This window comes from Schistocerca americana, chromosome 1 (genome assembly GCF_021461395.2).
Source record: "Schistocerca americana isolate TAMUIC-IGC-003095 chromosome 1, iqSchAmer2.1, whole genome shotgun sequence".
NCBI lineage: Eukaryota > Metazoa > Arthropoda > Insecta > Orthoptera > Acrididae > Schistocerca > Schistocerca americana.
The window spans coordinates 728,305,129-728,330,897 of NC_060119.1; the positions used below are offsets into that span (position 1 = coordinate 728,305,129).

The 25,769-nt window shown below is 43.8% G+C and overlaps 1 pseudogene; it reads left to right on the forward strand.

The window, feature by feature from the left end:
* Window positions 1-19,680: 19,680 nt before the first annotated feature.
* On the forward strand, window positions 19,681-19,798 carry LOC124555815 (annotated as a pseudogene).
* Window positions 19,799-25,769: the final 5,971 nt, after the last annotated feature.

Sequence of the window (25,769 nt, forward strand, 5' to 3'; positions counted from 1 at the left end):
AACCGGCCGGAGTGGCCGAGCGGTTCTAGGCGCTTCAGTCCGGAACCACGCGACTGCTACGGTCGCAGGTTCGAATCCTACCTCGGGCATGGATGTGTGTGAAGTCCTTAGGTTAGTTAGGTTAAGTAGTTCTTAGTTGTAGGGGACTGATGACCTCCGATGTTAAGTCACATAGTGTTCAGAGCCATTTTGAGAATTTTTGAGCGGGACTCCAGGATCTAGAGACAATAATGCTTACTTCTAGACAACAAGCTGACAGACTTTGAATATGACGTTCTTTGTATTCAAGAATGGAACATTTCCGATCACGAAGTCTCTGAATTAATGAAAATCACGACAACGTGGACAACGACCGCATGCAAATAACTGAGGTTTTGCGATGTGTGCCAGAATACCTCAGAACGAGCACTCGTGTGACACAATCAGTAACAACATTAAATGCTTCACTTTTCAGTCTGTCACATATTAATGAATATGTTTTATTCATTGCGAGCATAACTGAAAGAATGCACTCAGTCTGCGAAGCACTTCTGATGCCGAAAAACCTCAAATGGCAGACACAGACACTTGAAAATAGACGCAAATTATATCGCGAAAGCCTACTTAAAATGTATCAAGTACCAGTAGTAAGAGAAGAATCTAGAAATATACTTCAGTCTACTGCGTATCGTTTCCGTAGGGACTGCGGAGATAAACGGGAGTAACTGCAGCGCACACAGGAGCATTCGATCATTATTCCTACACTCTGAATGAGATTGAATGAAGAATAAACCCTAACAAGTGTTACAATGCTACGTGCTCTTTACCACGCCCTCCACAATGTTTCACAGTCTGTATGCAGACGCAGACTTCAACTTGATTAACTGTCGTCAGTAGAGTCCTAACTAGTGATGCTGGCAGATGTTCTTCACTTTACAGAAGAGTGCGTTTTTTGTTTGTGGCCATAGAGACAGTTACTTAGCGGGCGAGAGTGTGCGACGCAGACGTTTCTATGGAACGATGCCAGTGTTACTAAGCCGTCAGTACCATACAGTTACACGTCGACAGACATTTGGGTGCAGACTGAGTTAATTTTTATGGTACAAAAGTAGTATAACAGTTTGCCAATAATACTAACAAACGTCTTGCAAATGAGAGGTGTTATATAATAATTTAAGTGAATAATTTAGTAACTAAGGGACAGAGACAAATGAAAACGAGACAGGTGGAAAAAGTAGTTAAACTGCTTATTAGTTCAAAATTAAGCGTCATGATTGTTAATACACTCTGAAAGAAGACGGTTAAATGGAAAATTTATGGAAAAGTGTTTGCGGATGCCCGTGGAACCGTGATAGTACCCAAGCGTGCATCTCTTCGTCAGAAGCAAATCGACTGCCACGAATGTCTTTCTTCAGAGCTCCAGAAAATATATAAATCACGAGGGGAGAGGTCGGGACTGCATGGGCTTCCGAGTGAAACTACTGCAGCATAGACTAGATAATCTGTCAGTAAAATGCCCTCTCACATGTTGTGAAGATTGTTTCGAGTACACTGCAGAAGCTTCGCAGGGCAGCCCTTACACATCCTCTCTCCATGAGATTTCGATAACTTTGCAGCACTGAAGACAATCATTAGTGGCCGTCGATTTGCTTCAGATAAAGAGGTTCACGCCCCCGATCTTGATTCCATAAGCAATCACGAACATTTTTCTAGTAGGCATTGACTCTCTTGACTCACAGAAGGACAAATGTATTAACAGTTATGGCGATTATTTTATAAATAATATTATATATATATATATATATATATATAAATAATCATATTTTATATTTAATATAACATTTCATAAATAATAAACGAGAGTCATGCCTGCCATGGCCGTAAGAAGAGTGCAGCGTAATATGCTCCTGCGCTCCACAGGGGCATATAGGATAACTCCAGGGGGAGCATTATCAGTATTGATGGGACTTTGTCCCCTTGATATACAGATTACGGAACAGGCGGCGTGATATTGGGTAAGAAAGGAGAAGAGGGACAAAATAATCGAATTAATAGGGATTCACATGGGGAAAAAAATTAGAAATTAAACGTAAGGGGGGGGGGGGGGGAGGATTTCTGGCAGGAACAGTGCGACAACGACGAAACAGGTCGTAGAACATACGAATTGCTGCCCAACATCATGGAGCGGTTACATCTACAATACCTTAAGCCATCAAGAGGACTGCTGCACTTCCTTACGGGACATGGACCCTACCAGGCATACCTATGCCGGTTTGGGAAGCGGGCCACACCAACGTGTGACCGTGGTGCCGTACAGGGCACCCCAGGTCATGTGGTGTACGAGTGCGCACCCTCTCCGACGATGTAGCGGCACATTTAAGACAACAGCTACCCAATTATGACACGTACAACCAGCTCAGGCAAGAGGACCACTTCCAAATCTCGAATAAACTTGAAAATGAAATATCAAACAAAGTTATAAAAGAATTCCTAAGGAACAACCATTAATAGATCACGCCTGATTTAGACTCCGTACACCTATCTATCGTGTTCCGCCGAGGCGTGGACCTGGCTAGCAGCTTCACGGCTGGGTTCCGCCACGTCGCCACGTCTAGTATAAGGGGGGGGGGGGGTGCACACACTAACCGATTCTGACGCTCACCGAGGATTGTAGATTTAGTATTAGGTTAGACGTAGGATAAGACAGGATAACTCCATTAGCATAGTACTGCAGCTATTCACTATTCTGGGCCAGCCCGGTGCCGGGGGCATGCCCACTGGAATTAGCTCGCTGGGCACGGCCACCAATGTAGGGTTATAAACGCTGGCACACTTGTAACGCTGCGTGTAGAGTAGATCAGCAATAAGTAGTAGATAAGTAAAACACCGGTAACCCAAAAACACAGCACGTAATGCCCATAGTGGAAAAAGGAACAACACCACATTCTAGAACTAGATAAGCTGCAGTAAGTCTAATTGTAATAAGTATAAAGCAGGACCCGCTAATGTATTAGGTAGTGGGTTATTTTGTATCATATATTTGAAGAATAAAGATTTTCTTAAAAAAACTGTTTGATTATTTCTTTCCAAATATCCCGTTTCCATTTGACTGCCATTTACATAAATAAATATGGTCAGTCTGTATTATTTGTGAGATGTGAAGAATGAGGGCGAAGTGAAATGAACGCTAATGATGAAGAATGAGCGCTAAAACTTCGGTAGTCGTCCCCCAGAACTATCAGTCCGACAGCCGCAGCCGGTCGATCCACATGCAGCAACGCGGAAGTAAACGATTTGTGACATAATGTAGCACAAGCAGCTGAGTAGGACCGTGGTGTAGTGGGTATGCTGCTATACTGTTCCCTGGAGTGTCGTGAGTTCAAAACTCACCTGGATCGTGCAATTTCAATTTATATATTCTGTTCGAGTACATTCTAGAAGTATCCACAAATGTCAAGTATCATTGTACTGGAATGTTCTATAGCTGTATATATACTGTATATCTTCTGGCCGTAGGCAGTTCGCTCCTCGCTCTTGTATGAGCAAGTGCTAAATAAACCTTCCTTAAATGAAGTTAGTGTTCGTTATTCGTCTAATTACACCTGCTTCTACGTGACAATATTATAAGTTCCTAATCAGTAGCGAATTATTTAGTCTCGCCTGTGTGCTTTGGTAGTTAGTTTTTGATTTCTGCGTATTAATGTAATTTATTAGATACACTTCTTGTGCTTTCGTCAGTGTTTACTGTAGAGTTTCGTAGCGCGTGTCGGTAGTCGTTTATTTGTGTGTTTTCAAACCTAGTGATCGCTCATTGGCATTAGTCAGCCAAGCAGGCAGCAGCAGCCTGTCGAGACACAAGCAACAGCAGGGAGATAACCGATCTTTTAACATATTGCAAGTTCTTAATCAGGAGCGAATTATCTAGTCTCACCTGTGTCCTTTGGTGGTTTAGTTTTGAATCGTGTGCTTTCGTTGTTTACTTTTTGAATCTTTGTGTGTTAACCTAGTTTACTGGACACAGTTCTTGCATTTCTGTTAGTGTCTACGGTAGAGCTTCGCAGTGCATGTCGATAGTCGTTTGTTTGTCTGTATAGTATAATTTTCCACCGTCTTTAGTATGGATAGCGAGTGTCATTGCTATGTGCAGATGCGAGCTGAGTTGGTGACACGTCGCTCTCAGCTCCAAGCTGTACTGATTCCGATTACACGGCCTGAGGCTGCAGTGCATGGCCATCACTGCTGTGGACCGTCCGCTGATCGGTCCAAGGCCGTGGTCAGCCCAACGACTGCAAGCATTGAGGTTGACCCGTCACCTGTGATCGAGTTGGAGGTTGCCTCGGGGCGTTTCAGTCTGTGAAAGATTTCCTGGGGGGTGGAGGTGGGGGTGGGGAGAGGGAGAAGTGCAGTAGGAGGGGGGAAGCTGGAGGGGGAGGCCTCCCCAGTTAGTCTGACGTTGTTCCAGGTGCTGTCTGTGGCTGACACTGTCCCTCAGCCAGATACAGTCTCTTGTCCTGTTTCAGAGGAAATCTCTCACCCTGCAAGATCCGGACAGTTACAGAGGTTGAGATTATTGGTAATTGGGAGCTCCAATATTAGGCGCGTTATGGGGCGCCTTAGGAACATGGCTACCAAGAAGAAGATGAGAGCAAATGTGCAGTCCGTGTACATAATGGGTGGAGTCGTTCCAGATGTGGAATGGGTCCTTCTGGGCGCCATGAGGAGCATACGGTGCGCCCAGCTGCAAGTGGTGGCTCACTTTGGGCCAATGATGTGTGTCGCTTAGGATCGGAATAGCCTCGCTGGGAGATGAGAGCAGAGCTCGACATTTGCAGCATAGTCGGCAGGACCTCGGGTACAGAGCTGAGGGGAGGGTCTGAATCAGAGGCTCAGACGATTCTGCGACCTTGTAAGCTGCAGATTCCTCGAGTTGCGCCTAGGATCGTGGGGTTTATGGTTCCGCTAAAATGGTCAGGAGTCTATTACACGCAGGAGCTGGCTACACGGGTAGCAAGGACTGTGTGGCGTGGACTGGTTTTTAATTTTTTTTTAGGTTAGAGGGTCTCGGGATAACACAAAAAGGGCTTCAGTCTCAAAGGGCGTAGGGTGAACGCAGGAAGAACTAGATCTAGAAACTATCAGAATAACAGTTGTAAGCTGCACTGGGGAAGTACCATAGCTCCAAGCGCTAACGGAAGGAAATGATGCTCAAATCGTTATAGGCACTGAATGTTGCCTAAGGCTGGACATAAGTTCAGCCGAAATTTTTGCGAAGGTGTTCAGAAAAGATAGGCTAATTACATTTGTCGGTGACGTGTTTGTTGCTGTTAGAAGTAATATGTACCTATCTTATAGCGAAATTGAAGTAAACAAATCCTGTGAGTTAGTAAGGGTAGAGATCATTCTTGGTAATCGGGATAAAATTAAAATTGGACCCTTTTACTGACCTCCCACCCAGCGAGGTGGTGCAGTAGTTACCACAGTGGACTCGTATTCTGGAGGACAACGGTTCAAATACGCGCCTGGCCATCCTGGTTTAGGTTTTCCGTGATTTCCCTAAATCTTTTCAGGTAAATGCCGGGATGGTTCCTTTGAAAGGGTGCGGCCGACTTTCTTTCTCATTTTTCCCTCATCCAATGGGAAGATGACTTGTTGTTGTTTGGTCCCCCAAATCAACCAACCAATCTCCCAGCTCAAATGATACTTTTGCTGACAGTTTCAAAGGGAACTTGAGTTTAATTTGAAAGACGTACCCGAATCATAAAATTGTAGTTGGTGGGGACTTCAACTTACCCTCGGTACATTGACAAAAATACCTGCTTAAATCCGGAGGTACGCATAAAACTTCATCCGGAATTGTGCTAAACGAGGTCTCTGAAAATCATTTCGAGCAATTAGTTCATCAGCCCACTCGAATAGAAAATGGTTGTGAAAAGTCACTTGGCCTCTGTGCAACAAATAAATAGTGAGCATCAAAACGGATAGAAGGATATGTGGATACAGGGTTGTCGTAGCGAGACTGAGTACCATAACTCCAAAATACTCCGAAAATAAACGAAAAATATGCCTATTTTTTTAAAAAAAGCAGATAAAAATTCTCTTGTCGTCTTCACGAGAGACAGTCTTCACGTCTTCCGAGTTACCAATGTGTGTAGACCAGATGTGTCTTGAGTTCAAAGAAATAATATCGACAGCAGCTGAGATATTTATACCAAATAAATTAACAATCGACGGAGATGATCCCCTTTGGTACACAAAACAGGTCAGAGCACTGTTGCAGAAACAACGAAAAAAGCATACCAAATTTAAACAAACGCATAATCCCCAAGATTGGTGATCTTTCACAGAAGCTCGAATTTTAGTGCGGACTTCTTTGACTCGAAACCTGGCAGAATCTACTAACGATTGTGGTCGTATGTAAGGTATGCTAGCGGCAAGACACAAGCAATGCCTCCTCTCCGAGACAGAAATGGAAATAGTAGCGATGACAGTGCTGCTCAAACAGAGTTACTAAACACATCCCTCCAAAATTCCTTCACCAAAGAAGACGAGGTAAATATTTTAGAATTCGAATCAAGAATATTTGCCAACGTAACTAACATAAAAGTGAACAACTTAAATCACTTAATAAAAGCGTGTCTTCCGTTCCAGACTCTACAACAATTAGGTTCCTTTCAGAGTATGCTTATGCAATAGCTCCATATTTAACAATCATGTACAACTGTTCACTCGACGAAAGATCCGTACCCATAAACTAGAAAGCTGCACCGAACACACCAATATTCAGGAAAGGCAATACAAGCAATTCACTAAATTACAGGCCCATATCTTAACGTCGATGTGCAGCAGGATTCTGGAACATACAGAGAGCGCACAGTTCGTAACAATAAATTGAAAGTCATGAGTAAGACAGAAGTGATTTCTGGCGTTCCCCAAGGTAGTGTTATAGGCCCTTTGTTGTTCCTTATCTATATAAACGATTTGGGAGACAACTTGAGCAGCAGTCTTGTTGTTTGCAGGTTCAAATGGTTCAAATGGCTCTGAGCACTATGTAACTTAACTTCTGAGGTCAGCAGTCCCCTAGAACTTAGAACTACTTAAACCTAACTAACCTAAGACATCACACACATCCATGCCCGAGGCAGGATTCGAACCTGCGACCGTAGCGGTCGCGCTGTTCCAGACTGTAGCGCCTAGAACCGCTCGGCCACTCCGGCCGGCTGTTTGCAGGTAATTCTGCTGTTTATCGTCTAGTAAAGTGATCGGAAGATCAAACCCAATTCCAGAACGATTTACTTAGATGCATGATGCGAAAATTGCGAGGTCATCGGCATGAATACTAAAAGGAATCCGTTGAACTTCGATTTCACGATAAATCAAACAAATCTTAGGGGGGTAAATTCAACTAAATAGCTATGGATTAAAATTAACAGCAACTTAAACTGGAAGAAACACATAGAAAATGTTGTGGGGAAGGCGAACTAAATACTACGTTTTATTGGCAGAACAGATATACTAGACAGACTGCCTACACTTAGCTTGTCCGTCCTATTTGGGGGTACTGCTGCGCTTTACGGGATCCTTACCAGATAGGATTAACGCAGTACATCGACAAAGTTTAAAGAAGAGCGGCACGTTTTTTATAATCGAGAAATAGTAGGGAACGTTCAGCAGAAACGAATTTGTACGCTTCCTAACATCCCTAGCGCCAATGGCTTTCAAGCAGTAGCAACACCGGTCCCCGTCAGATCAAGCGCTGTCAGACTTGTTTAGCAGCTGGGTGGGTGCCCGTGCAGGTCTAGTGAGCGCTTTTGGCAAGCCGGGTGAACTCAGTCCTGGTGAGACCAATTAAGCAGCTACTTAACACAGAAGTGGCGGCTCCGGTGACGAAAGCTGCTAACGGCCGGGACAGCGATGTGCTGACCACGTGCTTCTCCATATCGGCATCCATTGATGCCTATAGGGTCAGGATGACACGGCAGTCAGTCGGTACCGTTGAACCTACAGAGGCCTCTTCGGACGGAGTTTAGTTCTCAACATTCTTAGCTGATGGACTGTGTGTCCGTAATCTGGTCATTGTGTGACGATAGCTGAAATTTTGAATGACCGTTGAATACCGTTGTAAGAGTTATAATAATGTTACTCATAACGCAAATGGAATTTTTTTCGACCAGCAAGCTGCAAATCACAGTTCAAGAAGTCCTTCAGAAGGCAACATCAGAAGAGAGGTGAAAACACAAAAGGCTATCAGTCTTCAACTACAGAGCTGATTCGACTGATTTAACTGGTAGTTGCACAAATTTGGAATTTTATATGAACTTCAAATATAAAGGAGTTTGTTACTGACACTCGTAGGTGCCTTGTGCCGAACGGAGCGGGAGATGATGGTGTTCGGCAGTTTTTTATTATCTTAAAATGGTTCAAATGGCTCTGAGCACTATGCGACTTAACTTCTGAGGTCATCAGTCGCCTAGAACTTAGAACTAATTAAACCTAACTAACCTAAGGACATCACACACATCCATGCCCGAAGCAGGATTCGAACCTGCGACCGTAGCGGTCGCTCGGTTCCAGACTGAAGTGCCTAGAAACGCACGGCCACTCAAGCCGGCTATTATCTTAAGATGTGATTCCCATGTGTCGGATGCGTTGCGCAGAAGGTGCGGAGATTAGTATTAAACTGACGGTTCCGTTCCATTACACGGGAGTGGAGACTTAATGACGGTTCCGGTTTTTGAAGGTGATTGTTATAATTTAGCACAGGTGGGTTTGACATTTCGGTGGCAGTTTTATGTTACGTGGCTGAGCTTATAGCTAGCTGGAGGAGGTGTTGATTCAGTAAACAGGAGTGTCTAGGTAAATTGCAGTGAGAATAAATATTTTCTTTTATATTTAACATGAAGTGTGTCGGGTTGGGTGACCATTTTCACTGTCGTCGTTTTGAAGCTCTTGTTTCTGAAGTTCCGATGATGTTACAATGAGTCGTCTGGGGAGTTCAGAGGAGACCATTCACGGTGTGTTTCCTGTCCAATGATCGGATCAACATTCTGCCTTGCCCATCTTTCTCACTATTATAGTACAAACTTAGATGTAACGAATGACTGTCTAGTAAGATGCAATTGCAAGCATCTTCGAGAAATCGAAGTCCAAAGTCTGACGAGGCTGCTGAATATCATACGAGATCCCCATCCGTCGAGCTGCGACATTAAGGGAACCGCCTAAGATGGGGCACCAGAAGTCAGCATGAACTGCATTCCGGTCGCTCATTTAAGAAACAAAAAAAAAAAAAAAAATGAGACACTCATATTGCTAAGACGAATCTTGTTTGTTCGGAAAGGTACAATAATAAAGACAATAATGAAGGTGTACTTGTGGCGTGGTAGTATTATATCGTTTATTTAGGGACTGATACCCTCGTGGCGAGGTGGTAGTATATCGCTTATTTAGGGACTGATATGTTCTTCAGTCTATAGGTTGTCATTCACAGTCAGTCTTGGAAGGACAGTTAGATTCAGCTGCTGCGATTTAATTGAGAAGAACAGCCAGAATTTCAGCAGGTGTGCATTATTTCGTTTGCCACCTATGTTGAAATTTTTTCAAAAATGGTTCAAATGGCTCTGAGCACTATGGGACTTAACTGCTATGGTCATCAGTCCCCTAGAACTTAGAACTACTTAAACCTAACTAACCTAAGGACATCACACACATCTATGACCGAGGCAGGATTCGAACCTGCGACCGTGGCGGTCACGCGGTCCCAGACTGTAGCGCCTAGAACCGCACGGCCACTCCGGCCGGCGAGATTTTTTCGTATATGTTGGAGTCCCGTGCCGAGATGCAGAGGAATCAACCTCAGCTAAATACTAGGCCAACAGTAACAACATTGCGAGAATAAAGCTTCCTGGGTTTGTTGAAAGAATCATCCCTGTTTTCTACAGCAATAAGTAAATCAACATTTCAGTGCTGCAGAAAATACTGCAAACTGCGTCCGAGGAGTGGCGGCAAGGAGCTACCTGCCAGGAATTTCCGACAGTGGTTCGCGAACGTTACAGTTGTAAGTTTCTCTCTAAATTTTGTTTCTGTCTGAAATTTAGTCCAGCTTTACAAAACCTAATATGAACTGAACTGTTAACTGATCTGAAAGCAGCTTGACTTTGTATTAAATGCACAACGGAAGTAAAACAATTATCTGGCCCTACTTAAAATGTCCACTTACCTAGCGTTTTTACAATATTATTGCAGATTTCTCGAAAGCACAACAGCAAAAGGGAAGCAGGCAGCGGCTAAGCTTGATTTCTGTTCCTAAATACATGTTCAAACTGTTGCATGTGGTAATGCGTAATGATAAACAGTGGGGTGGGGAGAGTAGCAATTATTTTGAAATTATATGCAAAGAAAACGATTTTAGAATGAAATATATATTCAGAAAGACTGAGTAATACTTCGCGTCATCGTTACACACAACATGAGTCTGAACAATACTATGCTTAACAAGGTTAACAATGGTTGTAAAAACTTGAGAAATCTTGAGAGAGAATTTCTATAAAAATCAAACAGCTTAATGAACTAATATTCAAATCCATGGCTCAGGGAAGTGAGGTGATCTTCCTCTGAGCAAGTTAACTAGCTGACAATAACCATTCCTAGCTGCGCAATGCCTTCTTCTCTTCAAAAATAATGACATTATTCAAAATACTGTATATATTCCTTTCACCTTTCAATATGTACCTGATATTCATCTTTGCTGTCCTTTCTTCATCTAACAGATACAATTATACATCGACAAAGCACTACTAAATACGTCCATCATCATTCATACAAAGAAGTGTCGCTGAGGCAAACGTGCCTTCGAGCGATGCTCGAGGTTTTCGCAATTTCTGTATTTCGAATGTTTCTACAATCGCTATCATCCAAACGAATGCACCACATTTTCCTGAAGAATAAACATAATAAAATATAAGAATGAATTGGTATAAGAATGAAATATAAGAATTTGAAAGCTTAAAGTATTGTAACTACTGAAAATACCGTGCACATACATATTATATAATAAATGCATGGAACTTCATGCAAAACCCAGTCGTAATTTTACAATTAATGCAACGTCCTTGTAACCCCTAACTCGACAATTAACTTTCGTATAGTAAACTTCTATGGCCATGGGTAGATAAATTAAAAACGTAAAATAAAATAAAAAAGTAATAATCGTGTTTTGAACATTTGACGCATAACTGGACGTCCACGACACGAGGCGCTCCACTATCAGTCGGGCTAAGGGGACTGTGCGCTCAAAGCCATCCAAATTACGTTGAAAACTCTGACGGTCGTTTTCTCAGAAACGGCCGAGTATCTACGGATAAGCCAAGACACGGGTTCACTCATTCCGGCTTCTCATCCACTGAGCGAAGCTCATGGGATATCAAGTTATGGCACCTGCCGTGTTCTCCTCGTGAGCAGTGTATCCTGATGTTAGAACCAACTATCCACGCCAATAATTTTCACTTTTGCTTGCTACCACACCACAAAACCGAGAGCTGGATCACACGATGCAGTTCAAGTACTTGGGAAGCTTTCTGACAAAAGATCCGCACTGCATAAACGAAATTCGGGCAAGTATCCCCATGGCCAAAGCCGCATTCGACAAGAAGAGGACTCTGCTGTCCGGAAAGTTGAGCTTGGACATATGGAAGAAACTGGTGAAGTGCTACGTCTGGAGCATTGCACTGTACAGAACAGAGACGTAGACCAGGAGAAAAATGGAGAAAAATTACCAGGAAAGTTTTGAAGCTTGGTGCCGAAGTAGAATACAGAACAAAAACTGGACAAAAAAATGGCTCTAAGCACTATGGGGCTTAACATCTGAGGTCATCAGTCCCCTAGACTTAGAACTACTTAAACCTAACTAACCTACGGACATCCACACACATCCATGCCCGAGGCAGGATTCGAACCTGCGACCGTAGGAGCTGCGTAGTTCCGGACTGAAGCGCCTAGAACCGCTCGGCCACAGCGGCCAGCAAAACTGGACAGATAGGGTGACAAACGACAATATACTGAGAAGAACAGGAGAGAAGAAACTCAATCTGAATACAATTCTTCAGAGAAAGACCGACTGCATGGTACTCATACTTAGGTACGAGGGGTTCATACACGACGTCATTGAAGGGAACTACAGGGCGAGGAAGAAGAAGTATTCAACATCTGGATGAGATGAAAAATGGAAGGATATACAGAAGACTGAATGAAGAAGCTGAGTAGGTAACATTGTCAGAAATTCTTCATACGAAGACATGGAACTGCCACTAGGCAGAATATTACATAATAACAATAACCACATCTGTTCAGTGGTGAATGGCCTTGGAGAAACGTGCAGGAGAATCCTCTGCAGCCCGTAGCACTGCCAGCGACCCGCTGGTTCTGTGATGCAGGCCGGGCTGTTCCTATGCCGCTCGCAGACAGGCGGCTACCGGATAGCGAGGCGACTCGCACAGTGCGCTCATTACGAAAGCCATTTGCCGCCAGCCGGCTCGGACTGGCTTTAATTACAAGTCGTAAAACCTCCCTGGGACAAGTTTTTACGCAAATGAATCGATGCCGAAGTAGAAAAAGAAGGAGATAGCTCTGTTCGTAGCACAAATGGTCGAGAACGGACTTTTAAACTAGGAAAACTACAAAATGCATGCCGATTGTAACCCAGTCTTGTGCAAAATCGTCAAACGATGCATCATTCCATCGTACACATCCGAATTACGCACATGTGTAGCACTCAGGTAAAGGTACGTGTGGTATTTTGCATATGTATGTTTTCGTACTCATACAATAACGGCTTTCCAAGGTCTGTTGTCTTACCTGTTGACGAATCTTTCGGGTTGCGTAGTCGTAGTCCATGAAAGTTTCTTTTTGGTCCTAACGTTCTAACCAGAGCCGCGGTGGACAACTTCCTGGTTCCGTCGAGTGTTGCTGACACAGACCAAAGTAACCCTGGACGAAACTTTAGGACCAAAAAAGCTTTCATGGATCACGACTATACAACCCGGAAGATTCACCGATTGCTTTCATACTGATTCGAACTAGTCTGTCAGGTATAGGAGATACATCCTTGGAAATTGAGACTCTGAGTTGAGCAGTGAGACATAGTTGGATGGATTATAGGCAGAATGGGAAAAAAACACTACACCATATGATGTCAGTGTAAATGTATGGCTATACTAGACTTCGAGCGTATTCCAAGGAAGTGTTACAAGATCATTACTATTCAGGACAAATCCAAATAACATACTTGCTGTCTGTTGTTTGGGACATGTCCGTAACAATAGACACCATACTCATCCTGCGATCAGTATGAACCTAGACGCAAAGGAATTAAACACAATATCTGCCAGTGTGCGTTGATATAAATGAATGGGGAAAGTTGAAAATTTGTGCTAGACAGGGATTTTTGTTCGGTATTGTTCGTTGTGTTTGGTCTGGGCGGACGTCACAAGACATCCGTTCAAGTTGATCGTTGATTTCTTTTATTGTAGAGGGCGAGCAGCTCTCTGGCCAAACACGCTGAGCTACCGTGCCGGCTAAACTTCCGTTCCGGTACCGGGAATCGAACTCGATTCGAACCTGGGTCTCGTGGTCTCTAGGCTGATGCGATGAGCACTGCACCAAGTGGACACAGTGGTCATTGCAACTGCACGGAGTACCTTAGCATGTCCGAAAGAACGAGGACGGCAAAAAATCCCTTCAGTGTAGATGCACGCCGAGCACGAACTCTTAAGGGAATTGGCGAAATTCCACGAGTAATGAAGATAATGGTCAGGGGGCACTACATCAGTAATGTGTGGATAAGCTGAGAATTTGGATCTGACAGGAGACGTGCTAGGGTAGTCCATGCAGTTGCGATGAGCACTGTGTCCAGGGTTCGAATCCGGCTCAGGCACAGATCTTCAAACTTCCCCAGTGATTTAAATCAATGCTCGCTCGCAGCTAGTGTTTAATTCTTTTGTGGGTTAAATTAAATGACCTAACAGATAACATCAGAATCTTCATAAAGCTGCCTGAGAATGATTCTGTTGTATGGAGATAAATCGCAGAAAATTGTAGCGAAAGGCAGGAAGACCTGCAGGGATCGACGCTTGGTGCAGCGATCGTTGGCAGATAACCCTGATCAGAAATAACTGTAACGTATTTTGCATAAATAGGCGGAAAGATTCGTTATTGTACGATTACGCGATTGCCGAACAATCACTGCAAGCAGACAAATCCGTTAAATCTCTGGGAGGACGTATACAGACCGAAGTAATGGGATAGCGTTATACACATACACAGATGGCGAAAATATCGCGCACGTAAGTTATAAAAGGGTGGTGCATTGGCGGAGCTGTCATTTGTACTCAGGTAAGGTTTTCGATATGATTATGACTGCACAACGTGAGTTGGTATACTTTAAACGCGAAATGGTATTTGGAGCTACACGAGTGGGACACAATATTTTCGAAATCGTCAGGGAATTCAATATTCCGAGATCCACAGTGTCAAGAATGCGGCGAGAATACCATATTTCAGGAATTTCCGCCAATCACGGAGAACACAGTGGCCGACGGCCTTCACTTAACGACCGAGAGCAGCGGCGTTTGCGTAGAGTTTTCAGCCCTAACAGACAACTAGCACTGCTGTAATAACTGCAGAATGCAATGTGGAACGTACGGCGAACATATCCGTTAGGACAGTGCGGCGAAATTTGGCGTTAGTGGGCTATGGCAGCAACTGACCGTCGTGAGTGCCTTTGCTAACAGCACGACTGGCTGCAGCGCCTCTCCTGTGTTCTAGACCATATCGGTTGGACCATAGACGACTGGAAACCCCTGGCTTGGTCAAAAAGGTCTCGACTTAAGCTGGTAAGAGCTGATGGTAGGATTCGATTGTGGCGTAGACCCCAGGAAACCATGGTCCCAAGTAGTCAACAAGACACTGGGCAAGCTGGTGCTGGGCTATTTACATGCAGTGAACCGATCATTGACTCGAAATACAGGTATGTTCGTCTGCTTGGAGACCACTGGCAGCCATCATGGACTTCATGTTCCCAAACAACCATCGAATTTTTATACATGACAATTCTCCATGACACCGGGCCGCAACTGTTCGCGGTTTGTTTGAAGAACATTCTGGACAATTCGAGTGAATAATTAGGTGACCCAGATCGCTCGACAAGAAACCCAGTGAACATTAATGGAACATAACCGAGAAGTTAATTCGTGCAAAAAATGCTGCACCGCAACACCTTCGCAATTGTGGACGGCTATAGAGGCAGCATGGTTCAATATTTCCGCAGGGGGCTTCAACAACCTGTTGAGTCCATGCGACGTCGAGTTACTGCACTACGGGAGGTCGATAGGATATTATGGGGTATTCCATGACTCTTTCAGCTCAGTGTAAAGAGAAACGGCCACATAACACTAATCTTAGGAGATGCGGATGCCAAAAAGAGATTCGTTGGAAAAATCCTCAGAAAGTGTAGTCCGTCTACGAAGTAGGTAGCTTTAAAAATCTTCATTCGACCGTACCAAATATGATTAATAGATCAAATACAGAGGATTCATAGAAGAGCAGTGCGTTTCACCACAGATTTTAGTAAGCTTCAAGGAGATGCTCATCCAGACGTAATAGCACACGCTAGAAGAGAGGCATTTTGCGTTACCATTAAAATTCCGAAAGCATATGTTCCTATAGGAGTCAACCAATATTTTGTTGCCTCCTAGGTATATCCCACAAAAAGACCGCGAAGGCAAGAACAAGGAGATTCTGCGTAGATTTCACTACTGGAAGGGGTAGGGGGCCGGATAAATGTAGATACAGTGTATCGAAAAGGTTTGCCTGTGAAAAAGACTGAATCTATACCTACACATTTGTGTGTCAATGAGTTTCAAAAATGTGAACCGGTTCATCAGAGGATAACACTTACATTCGCTCCTTAGGGAGCGTGGAAATTAAAACTGAGTGCCGTCGCGTAGTCGTTAAGACACAGAGCTCGGGCTCGTAAGGAGCATGCTACAGATGCTAGTTCAGCCATTCATATTTTACACATGCTGTTCCTGTGTCATCCCCTTGTGCTTTGTTAAACCTTAGGTACCTTTCGTGACAGAAGCAGCTGAAATGTCGACCTATCCGCATGCTCTAAACACATTAGAGCGTAGGCATTTCCAATCATACGGCGAAACGTGTGAAAGCGGAGTACAACGGCACATGAGAAAGTTACCAGCGTGCAGCTCTGGCGCTAGGGGCGCCTTATCGGCCCTGCTGCTACTGGCCCGGGGAATGACGAAAGTGTCTTCCGGAACCGCTCTCTGCCCTGCGAGAGCGGAGGGCACGACCTGCATCGAGGGCACTGTTTGTAAACACCGACACGTGGATGCGGGCGTGGCCGTGCCGCCGCTGCCAATGCGGGCCCAGGCCGGCTACCACGTGCCGCTCCAGCACTGCAGCTCTCCTGGACACTCCGCTGGGACCTAATATGTGCGTCGAACGACTGGAGGCCGCACTGTGCTACCCAGAGACTTCGACGAGCTGCGGTGTGCTACCTGAGGCCGACTCGAAAGCGTCTCCTGCCAAAGGATTTAGGTCATCAAGCTTCCCATTTTCGAGAAAAAAGAATGAGGTCAAAGGTCATAACACAGGGTATGTTTCGGACACATTAAATCGTTAGAACACTCAGAAATAAAAATAGTTTATGCATATGAGGCACAAAACATAACAGTTTCCGAGAAACTCAGCTTGCCCTTTCCTCACATGACACACTGCGAACTATGGATGGAAGGTACCAGGCAGATTCCATATTTCTAGATTTCTCAAAGGTTTGACAGGGTGCCTCACTGCAGGCTGTTAAAGAAGGTACTAGCATCCGGAATAGGTACACAGAAACGTGAGTGGCTCGAAGACATCTTAAGTTATAGAACCCGTTGTGTTGTTCTCGATGGTGAAAGTTCATCAGAGACAAGGGTATCGTCAGGGAGGCCCAGGGAAGTATGAGAGGCCCGCTGTTATTCTCTGTAGACATAAATGATTGACGGACAAGTTGGGCAAGAATATGTGGTTGTTTACTGGCGGTGCTGTGGTGTACAGTAAGGTGTCGTCTTTGAGTGACTGTAGGAGGATACAAGATGACTTAGACAAAAATCCCAGTTGGTGTGAGGAATGACAGCTAGCTCTAAATCTAGAAAAAATGTAATTTAATTCGGATAAGTTGGTGTTGTTGTTATGGTCTTCAGTCCTGAGACTGGTTTGATACAGCTCTCCATGCCACTCTATCCTGTGCAAGCTCCTTCATCTCCCAGTACCTACTGCAACCTACATCCTTCTGAATCTGCTTAGTGTATTCATCTCTTGGTCTCCCTCTACGATTTTACCCTCCACGCTGCCCTCCAATACTAAATTGGTGATCCCTTGATGCCTCAGAACATGTCCTGCCAACCGATCCCTTCTTCTAGTCAAGTTGTGCCACAAACTTCTCTTCTCCCCAATCCTATTCAATACCTCCTTATTAGTTATATGATCTACCCATCTAATCTTCAGCATTCTTCTGTAGCACCACATTTTGAAAGCTTCTATTCTCTTCTTGTCCAAATTATTTATCGTCCATGTTTCACTTCCATACATGGCTACACTCCATACAAATACTTTCAGAAATGACTTCCTGACACTTAAATCTATACTCGATGTTAACAAATTTCTCTTCTTCAGAAACGCTGTCCTTCCCATTGCCAGTCTACATTTTATATCCTCTCTACTTCGACCATCATCAGTTATTTTGCTCCCCAAATAGCAACTCCTTTACTACTTTAAGTGTCTCATTTCCTAATCTATTTCCCTCAGCATCACCCGACTTAATTCGACTACATTCCATTATCCTCGTTTTGCTTTTGTTGATGTTCATCTTACATCCTCCCTTCAAGACACTGTCAATTCCGTTAAACTGCTCTTCCAAGTCCTTTGCTGTCTCTGACAGAATTACAATGTCATCGGCGAACCTCAAAGTTTATATTTCTTCTCCTTGGATTGTAATACCTACACCGAATTTTTCTTTAGTTTCCTTCACTGCTTGCTCAATATACAGATTGAATAACATCGGGGAGAGGCTACAACCCTGTCTCACTCCCTTCCCAACCACTGCTTCCCTTTCATGTCCTTCGACTCTTATAACTGCCATCTGGTTTCTGTGCAAATTGTAAAAGCCTTTCGCTCCCTGTGTTTTACCCCAGCCACCTTCAGAATTTGAGAGTATTCCAGTCAACATTGTCAAACGCTTTCTCTAAGTCTACAAATGCTAGACACGTAGGTTTGCCTTTCCTTAATCTAGCTTCTAAGATAAGTCGTAAGGTCAGTATTGCCTCACGTGTTCCAATATTCCTACGGAATCCAAACTGATCTTCCCCGAGGTCGGCTTCTAACAGTTGTTCCATTCGTCTGTAAAGAATTCGCGTTAGTATCTTGCAGCTGTGACTTATTAAACTGATAGTTCGGTAATTTTCACAACTGTCAGCACCTGCTTTTTTTGGGATTGGAATTATTATATTCTTCTTGAAGTCTGCGGGTATTTCAGCTGACTCATACATCATGCTCACCAGATGGTAGAGTTTTGTCAGGACTGGCTCTCCCAAAGCCGTCAGTAGTTCTAATGGAATGTTGTCTACTCCCGGGGCCTTGTTTCGACTCAGGTCTCTCAGTGCTCTGTCAAACTTCACGTAGTATCGTATCTCCCATTTCATATTCATCTATATCCTATTCCATTTCCATAATATTGTTCTCAAGTACATCGCCCTTGTATAGACCCTCTATATACTCCTTCCACATTTCTGCTTTCCCTTCTTTGCTTAGAAGTTGGTTTCCATCTGAGCTCTTGATATTCAAACAAGTGGTTCTATTTCCTGAAAATGCATGTTTAATTTTCCTGTAGGCAGCATCTATCTTACCCCTAGTGAGATAAGCCTCTACATCCTTACATTTGTCCTCTAGCTATGCCTGCTTAGCCATTTTGCACTTCCTATTGATCTCATTTTTGAGACGTTTGTATTCCTTTTTGCCTGCTTAATTTACTGAATTTTTATATTTTCTCCTTTCGTCTATTAAATTCAATATTTCTTCTGTCATCCAAGGATTTCTACCAGCCCTCGTCTTTTTACCTACTTGATCCTCTGCTGCCTTCATTACTTCATCTCTCAAAGCTACCCATTCTTCTTCTACTGTATTTCTTTCCTCCATTGTTGTCAATTGTTCCCTTATGCTCTCCCTGAAACTCTGTACAACCTCTAGTTTAGTCAGTTTATCCAAGTCCCATCTCCTTAAATTCCCATCTTTTTGCAGTTTATTCAGTTTTAATAGTAGGAAAAACAAATCCATAATTTTCGGATACAGCATTAGTAGTGTCCTGCTTGACAAAGTCTTACAGTTTAAGTATTAGTGTTTAACGTTGCAAAGCGATATGAAATGGAACGAGCGTGTGGGGTCTGTCACAGGGAATGTGAATGGTCGACTTCGATTTATTGAGAGAATTCTGGGAAAGTTTGGTTCATCTGCAAAGGAGACTGCATACAGGACGCTAGGGCGACCCATTCTTGAGTACTGCTCGAGTGTTTGGAATCTGTACCAGATCAGGTTAACGGAATATATCGAACCAATTCAGAGGCGGGCTGCGAGATTTGCTACCTATAGGTTCGTACGACAACCAACGGCCTTGCCGCAGTGGTAACACCGGTTCCCGTCAGATCACCGAAGTTAAGTGCTGTCGGGCTGGGCTAGCACTTGGATGGGTGACCATCTGGTCTGCTGAGCTCTGTTGGCAAGCGGGATGCACTCAGCCCTTGTGAGGCAAACTGAGGAACTACTTGATTGAGAGGCAGCGGCTCCGGTCTCGTAAACTGACATACGGCCGGGAGAGCGGTGTGCTGACCACATGTCCCTCCATATCCGCATCCAGTGACGCCTGTGAGCTGAGGAGGACACGGCAGCCGGTCGGTACCGTTGGGCCTTCCAAGGCCTGTTAGGACGGGGATAAATTAGGTTCGAACAACACGTAAGTGGAAAGGAGATGGTTTGGGAACTCAAATGCTGATCCCTAGAGGGAAGGCAACATTCCTTTCGAAGAACATCATTGAGAAAATTTCGAGAACCAGGAATTTGAAGCTGGCTGCAGAACGACTCTGTTGCCTCCAAAATACATTGCTCATAAGAACCCTGAATATAAGAAATTAGAGCTTATACGGAGGCACACAGACAGTTGTTTTTTTCTTGTTCTGTTTGAGAGTGGAACAGGGAAGGAAATGACTGTTAGTGGTACGGGGTACCCTCCACCACGCGCCGTAAGATGGTTTGGGGAGTATCAGTACAGATGTAGATATAAATGTACATAGCTGAAGTAGGGTGTGCGAATTCTGAATTTAGTCGCGGCATACTTGATCAACTCTGAAGCAAAGACATCTCCCTCTAACGTAATAACGTGTGGTTACCTCTCCCTGAAGATCTAGGGTGAAGCAGTGCACTGTACCATGTCCTGAGACCAAGCGTCTTTCCTTCTCTTCTGAAAATATAGCTAATCTTGCCAGTACAAGATTCTCAGCAGCCAGTAACAGTATACTATTTATCTCCAGTAACTTACATGCTACCACTTTTGCCTGCTATCTGTATTGTGTCTCTGATTTCCTGCCTTGGAGCGTCCTTGATGGCTCCAAATAGCATTAAGCTTAGCAACGTAGAAGTCATTACGTCATCAATACATGACACTGTAGTCATTGCTGAGCGGCACATGAGGTGGTGTAAGGACCGACACCACTGGACGATCAATGAATAAACTTTGTGCTCTGCCTTACGGCAGGTCTTGTCATGGGGGAAGCCTCGTCAGAGAGGTCCACCGCATGAGTGGTGGTTTCCCGTTGCCTTCCACTGATGATGATGAAATGATAATGAGGACAGCACAACACCCAGTCCCTGAACGGAGAAAATCTCCGACTCAGCCGGGAATCGAACCCGAGCCCCTTGGCGTGACAGACCGCCACGCTGACCACTCAGCTATCGGGGCGGACATCAATGAATGAGAACGACTGATATGGACTGATGAATTACGTTATACCCCATGGCAATCCGACACAAGGGTTTCGGTTTCAGCGAATGCTTGGTTAGAGAGTGCTTCCCTTATAGCACTTATGAAAACGCTAAACGCGGAAGGATATGAAAACATTTTACAGCACTGTGTTGTGTACTGTTGAGGAACATTTCGGAAAGGACGATTGTCTATATCAGAATGCGAAAGCTGCCTGTCATAAAGTAGCTTCTTTGAGACGATAGTTTGTGGACAATAACATCTCTGAAATAGACTGGCCTACCCAGAGTCCCGACCTGAAGGGAACATCTTTGGGATGAGTTAGAACATCAACTTAACTCCAGGCCACACTACATATTCTGATTTTGGTTCTTGATTCTGCCATTCCTCCACAGACACTCAGACAACTCACTGAAAGTGCCTGTAGTAACATTCGAGCTGTCAAAGCTGAAGGGTGAACTGCATGTTAATGTCCACTAATAAGTGTCAGACAGCTTTTTATCAGATAGTGTTCAATATCTTCCATCGAACTCCACGAGGTATAAAAATAGGTTTCTCAAACTATGAAATACAAAAATTCGATACTATTAAGTTCTTGGAACTACAAATAGCACATAATTGGAAAACGATGACTAATATTAATGAAGTGCCTTAGTTCACCTACATTTAGAGCAGGCATGATTACTAATATAAAGTGTTTAAAAAATAAACTAGTGTTATCTACCTATTACCATTCAGTAATGAGATATGAAATTATTCTTGGGAAACACAGGAATAGTATTTTTTGAAGATAGACCGGTTATAAGAATTTTAGAACATTCCGGAGACAATATATATATATATATATATATATATATATATATATATATATGTGTGTGTGTGTGTGTGTGTGTGTGTGTGTGTGTGTGTGTATAGGATGTCCCATTTATCTTGACCCCTCTAAATAGCTGTTTGTCCACATACAAATTACACAATGTCTCAACCAAATGTTCTTTAGCCGTCAGGGGGACACCAATCAGCATGATTCCCATAGTTATAGCTTTGTTTTTTACGAAGGTGTGAACAGCGGTATGACTTTTTTAAATGGCACCCTGTATTTTTTGTTCGGTGATTGATTTCCTCTCCTAAAGACTTATTCAGAAATGTATCACAGTGTACCATTCACTGAAACACAATGTTATTAATTACATAACACAAAATTGACGCTGACGGTCCCAGCGCTTAGTGCAGGTACCCGCGGTAATGGAACACATCCACGTGCTGACATTGACAGAGAACAAATGTAATCATAAGTAGAATGCACGCCCGTCATTCCGTCAACCGTCGTCAGTTGAAAAGTTGTGTCAGCAGAGTGTACACCAACGAAGAGAAGGTAGAAATTCTACTCATCTATGGGGAATGTAAGTTAGAAGAACAGTAAGTGCAATACTGTTTTCTTATGCACGCGTAAATTTAGTACAGTAGGTTAGTCCCTTTAAATACTGTTGTGTGGAGTAGGCATATAGTAAAGACTGCCTTCCTACAAACTGCATCGACATAGCATTTCTTTTATTGTTGTTGTTGAAGGTTGGCGATATGCTACGCAGGCAACGGAACTGTACAGACAGCGATATTCGGACAAAAACCCACCTTCCCGATGGATGTTTTCTGGTTTTGTTGCGACGCTTTAGGAAGCGAGAAGATTTAACCCACGATAACACAATCGTCGTAGCACTCGCACAGACAAAGCTGCCGAAGTTACTGTTCTCGCTTCCGTTGCTATGAGTCCACATGTGAGATCACGACAGCTTGAACACGATATTAACATCGTATTCTTATACGTCACCGGTTCCATCCTTCCCATGTACACCTACATCGAGAATTGCTTGGGAATGATTTCCAGAATCATGTACAGCTCTGTAAGTGGGCACAGCAGCAAATCCTCGCCAACCCGAACTTTTTCTCCAATGTTCCACTTACTGATGAATGTTCCTTCTCAAACAAAGGATAGGTAAATATAAGAAACATGCATTATTGGTCCAGTGATAACCCACCATGGCTTAGACAGGGGGAACATTAGCGTCAATGGAGAGTTAACGTCTGGTGTGGGATGCTTTGTACTACAATTATTGGCCCTTATTTTATCAATGGTAATCTAAACGGCACAGCGTATGCCAACATCCTCAGACAAATTCTTCCTTCTCTTCTGGATGAAGTGCCGCTTTGAATGCTTATGTGGTATCAACACTATGGATGCCCTACACATGATGCCTTGCGCGCCCATCGTGTTCTGAACGGAAGGTATCCTGCCAGGTGGATTGGTCGAGGAGGAACAGTTACTTGGCCTGCTAGGTCTCCTGATTTAAATCCTCTGGACTTTTTTCTTTGGGGATGCAATAAAGATGTTGTTTATCGCGATATTCCAACAAGTCCAGAGGACACGCGGGAACGTATCGTGCTTGCTTGTAATTCTCTTCAGCAGGCAACACTGGAAGCAATCAATAAGTTTTCATTCAACGAGTGCACCAGTGTATCGGTGTCCAGGGTCACCACTTTGAGCAGCTTTGAATGTTCTACTCCTGAGCAATGGTACAGGAGAGTCAAACTCAATTTTGTGTTATGTTTTTGCTTGGTTTTCATTTATTTTCTGACAACTTCAGCAGTTGGACGAGTTTGTGATCCTGCGCTGAAAGCCAGTGTTGTGTTTTTTAATTAATAACGTTGTGTTGCAGTGAATGGTACACTGTGATACATTTTTTAATAGGTTTTTAGGAGAGGGAATGAATTACCGAATAAAAAATACAATGTGCCACTTAAAAAAGTCGTACCGCTGTTCATATCTTTGTAAAAACAAAGCTACAACGAAGGCAATCTTGCTGATTGGTATCCCCCTGACGGCTAACGAACATGTGCTTGAAACATTTTGTAATTTGCATCTGGACAAATAGTTATTTAGGGTGGTCAAGATAAATGGGACACCCTATATATATAGTGAGAGAGACAGGGTGTGTGTGTGTGTGTGTGTGTGTGTGTGTGTGTGTGTGCGTCCAGTATCTCCTCCAAAACTCCTGGATGAATTTCAATCAAATTCTGCGCACAAGCAGCACACTTCATGACTGTTAGCAATATGGGGGTTAGAACCTTATAGCTCCCAAATGAGTGCAGGTGTGGGCGATAACCTAATGTGTAGGTATCGACCTGCCTTGTCGACCGGAGAGGGGGACAGGAGGAGATGAATAGGGAGAAGTGGGGAGGAGGAGAGGGGAAGGAGAGAGGGCAATGGAGATGGACAGAGAGCGAAGAAAGGAGGATGAGAGGAACAGCGACGAAGGGGGGGGGGGGATGATGAGATGGGCAGGGAAGTGGGGAAAAGACATAGAGGGGAGGAGAGAATGGCCAGAGGGCGAGGTGTAGATGGACAGTAAGGTGTGGAAGGATGAGGTGAACAAATAGACAGGGGGAGAAAGTATATAGAAATCCTTTATGACCGCCTGTACTGATCTTTTCTCAAAAAAGAGCGAAGACCATGAATATAAAATCAGAAGCAGAGAAAAGTCTACAAACTTTACTACATGAAGGAATCAGATACGTGGATGGGAATGTATTCAGCAACTGGCCAGATGACGTGTAAGGAATGTTGTGGATTTAAGATTTATTAAAGGACTTCCTGTAGCGCAACTCCTACTCTATTGAAGAATACCTTCATAGGAACTCTAAAATTTAATGTCTTCGGATAATTTCATAAATATAATTATTCCTATAATAATGTAGCCTCTTGTACTGTTAAGTCCTTTTTACTGTATGGTTCTTGAATTAAATTGAACGCACAACACTGCTGTCTTGCCACATCCTTGAGAGCACTTTCTGTGGGATCATTGGAATATGACTGATGGAACGCATTCTTATACGACCCTATCCTTAATGTCGTGAATTTTCAGGCTTTCATCTAAATAACGTAACATGTATATTTTTAAGAAAGACAATGAAGTATTACTTTGCCTGTTCCACTTTCGGAGCGTCAATAGTCGCATTTGATATTGTCTTGTGATGTGCAGGCGCCTACGACTGCTTGAGTGCCATCAAACGTAAGATCCCGCCGGATGCAGAATGAGAGCCATCTTCGCTTCTCTGTAAATGCATACAGGCTGGCTTTGTAATCAGCCAGACAGCGAAAGGCCCCACACAGCAGGTTCAGGGCCCAAAATTAAACAAGTGAACGGCCACTGCTGTGTAGGTGCACTCTACGAGTTTTACAGCGGCGGCAGTACAGCATAACGGCCTCGCGGAGAACCTGACGCTTAATTTAGCGCCCGCTGCTGCTGATAGCCGGCTCTTCCATTCACTTTAGAGACCCTGCAGCGCCTCCACTTCATGAGGCGCAGAGGTTGACTAACAGGCCTTTGTTACCTCTGGCCTTTGTCGATCCACGCAGCTTACGACCAGTAATACCAAAACTTGAACTGCGTCTGTACTGGCTAGTTCTTAGCAAACAAAACCGCGTAAGACGTTGTTAATAGGGAGACACTGTCAAAAGCGAAAGGTGTGTCAGCTGCACCGTAACCAAGGGTGATAGGAATTTACTAGACAATAGCCCTTAGGGTAAAACCTATTCTTTTTCTGAGACGCAGTTTTGTAAAGACCACCAATATTTAATTATACACTGCCGGAAAAACAATTAGTGCACTTGGAGAGACGACGTCGATTTTCAACCGATGATGACATATGCCACATGGGGGAA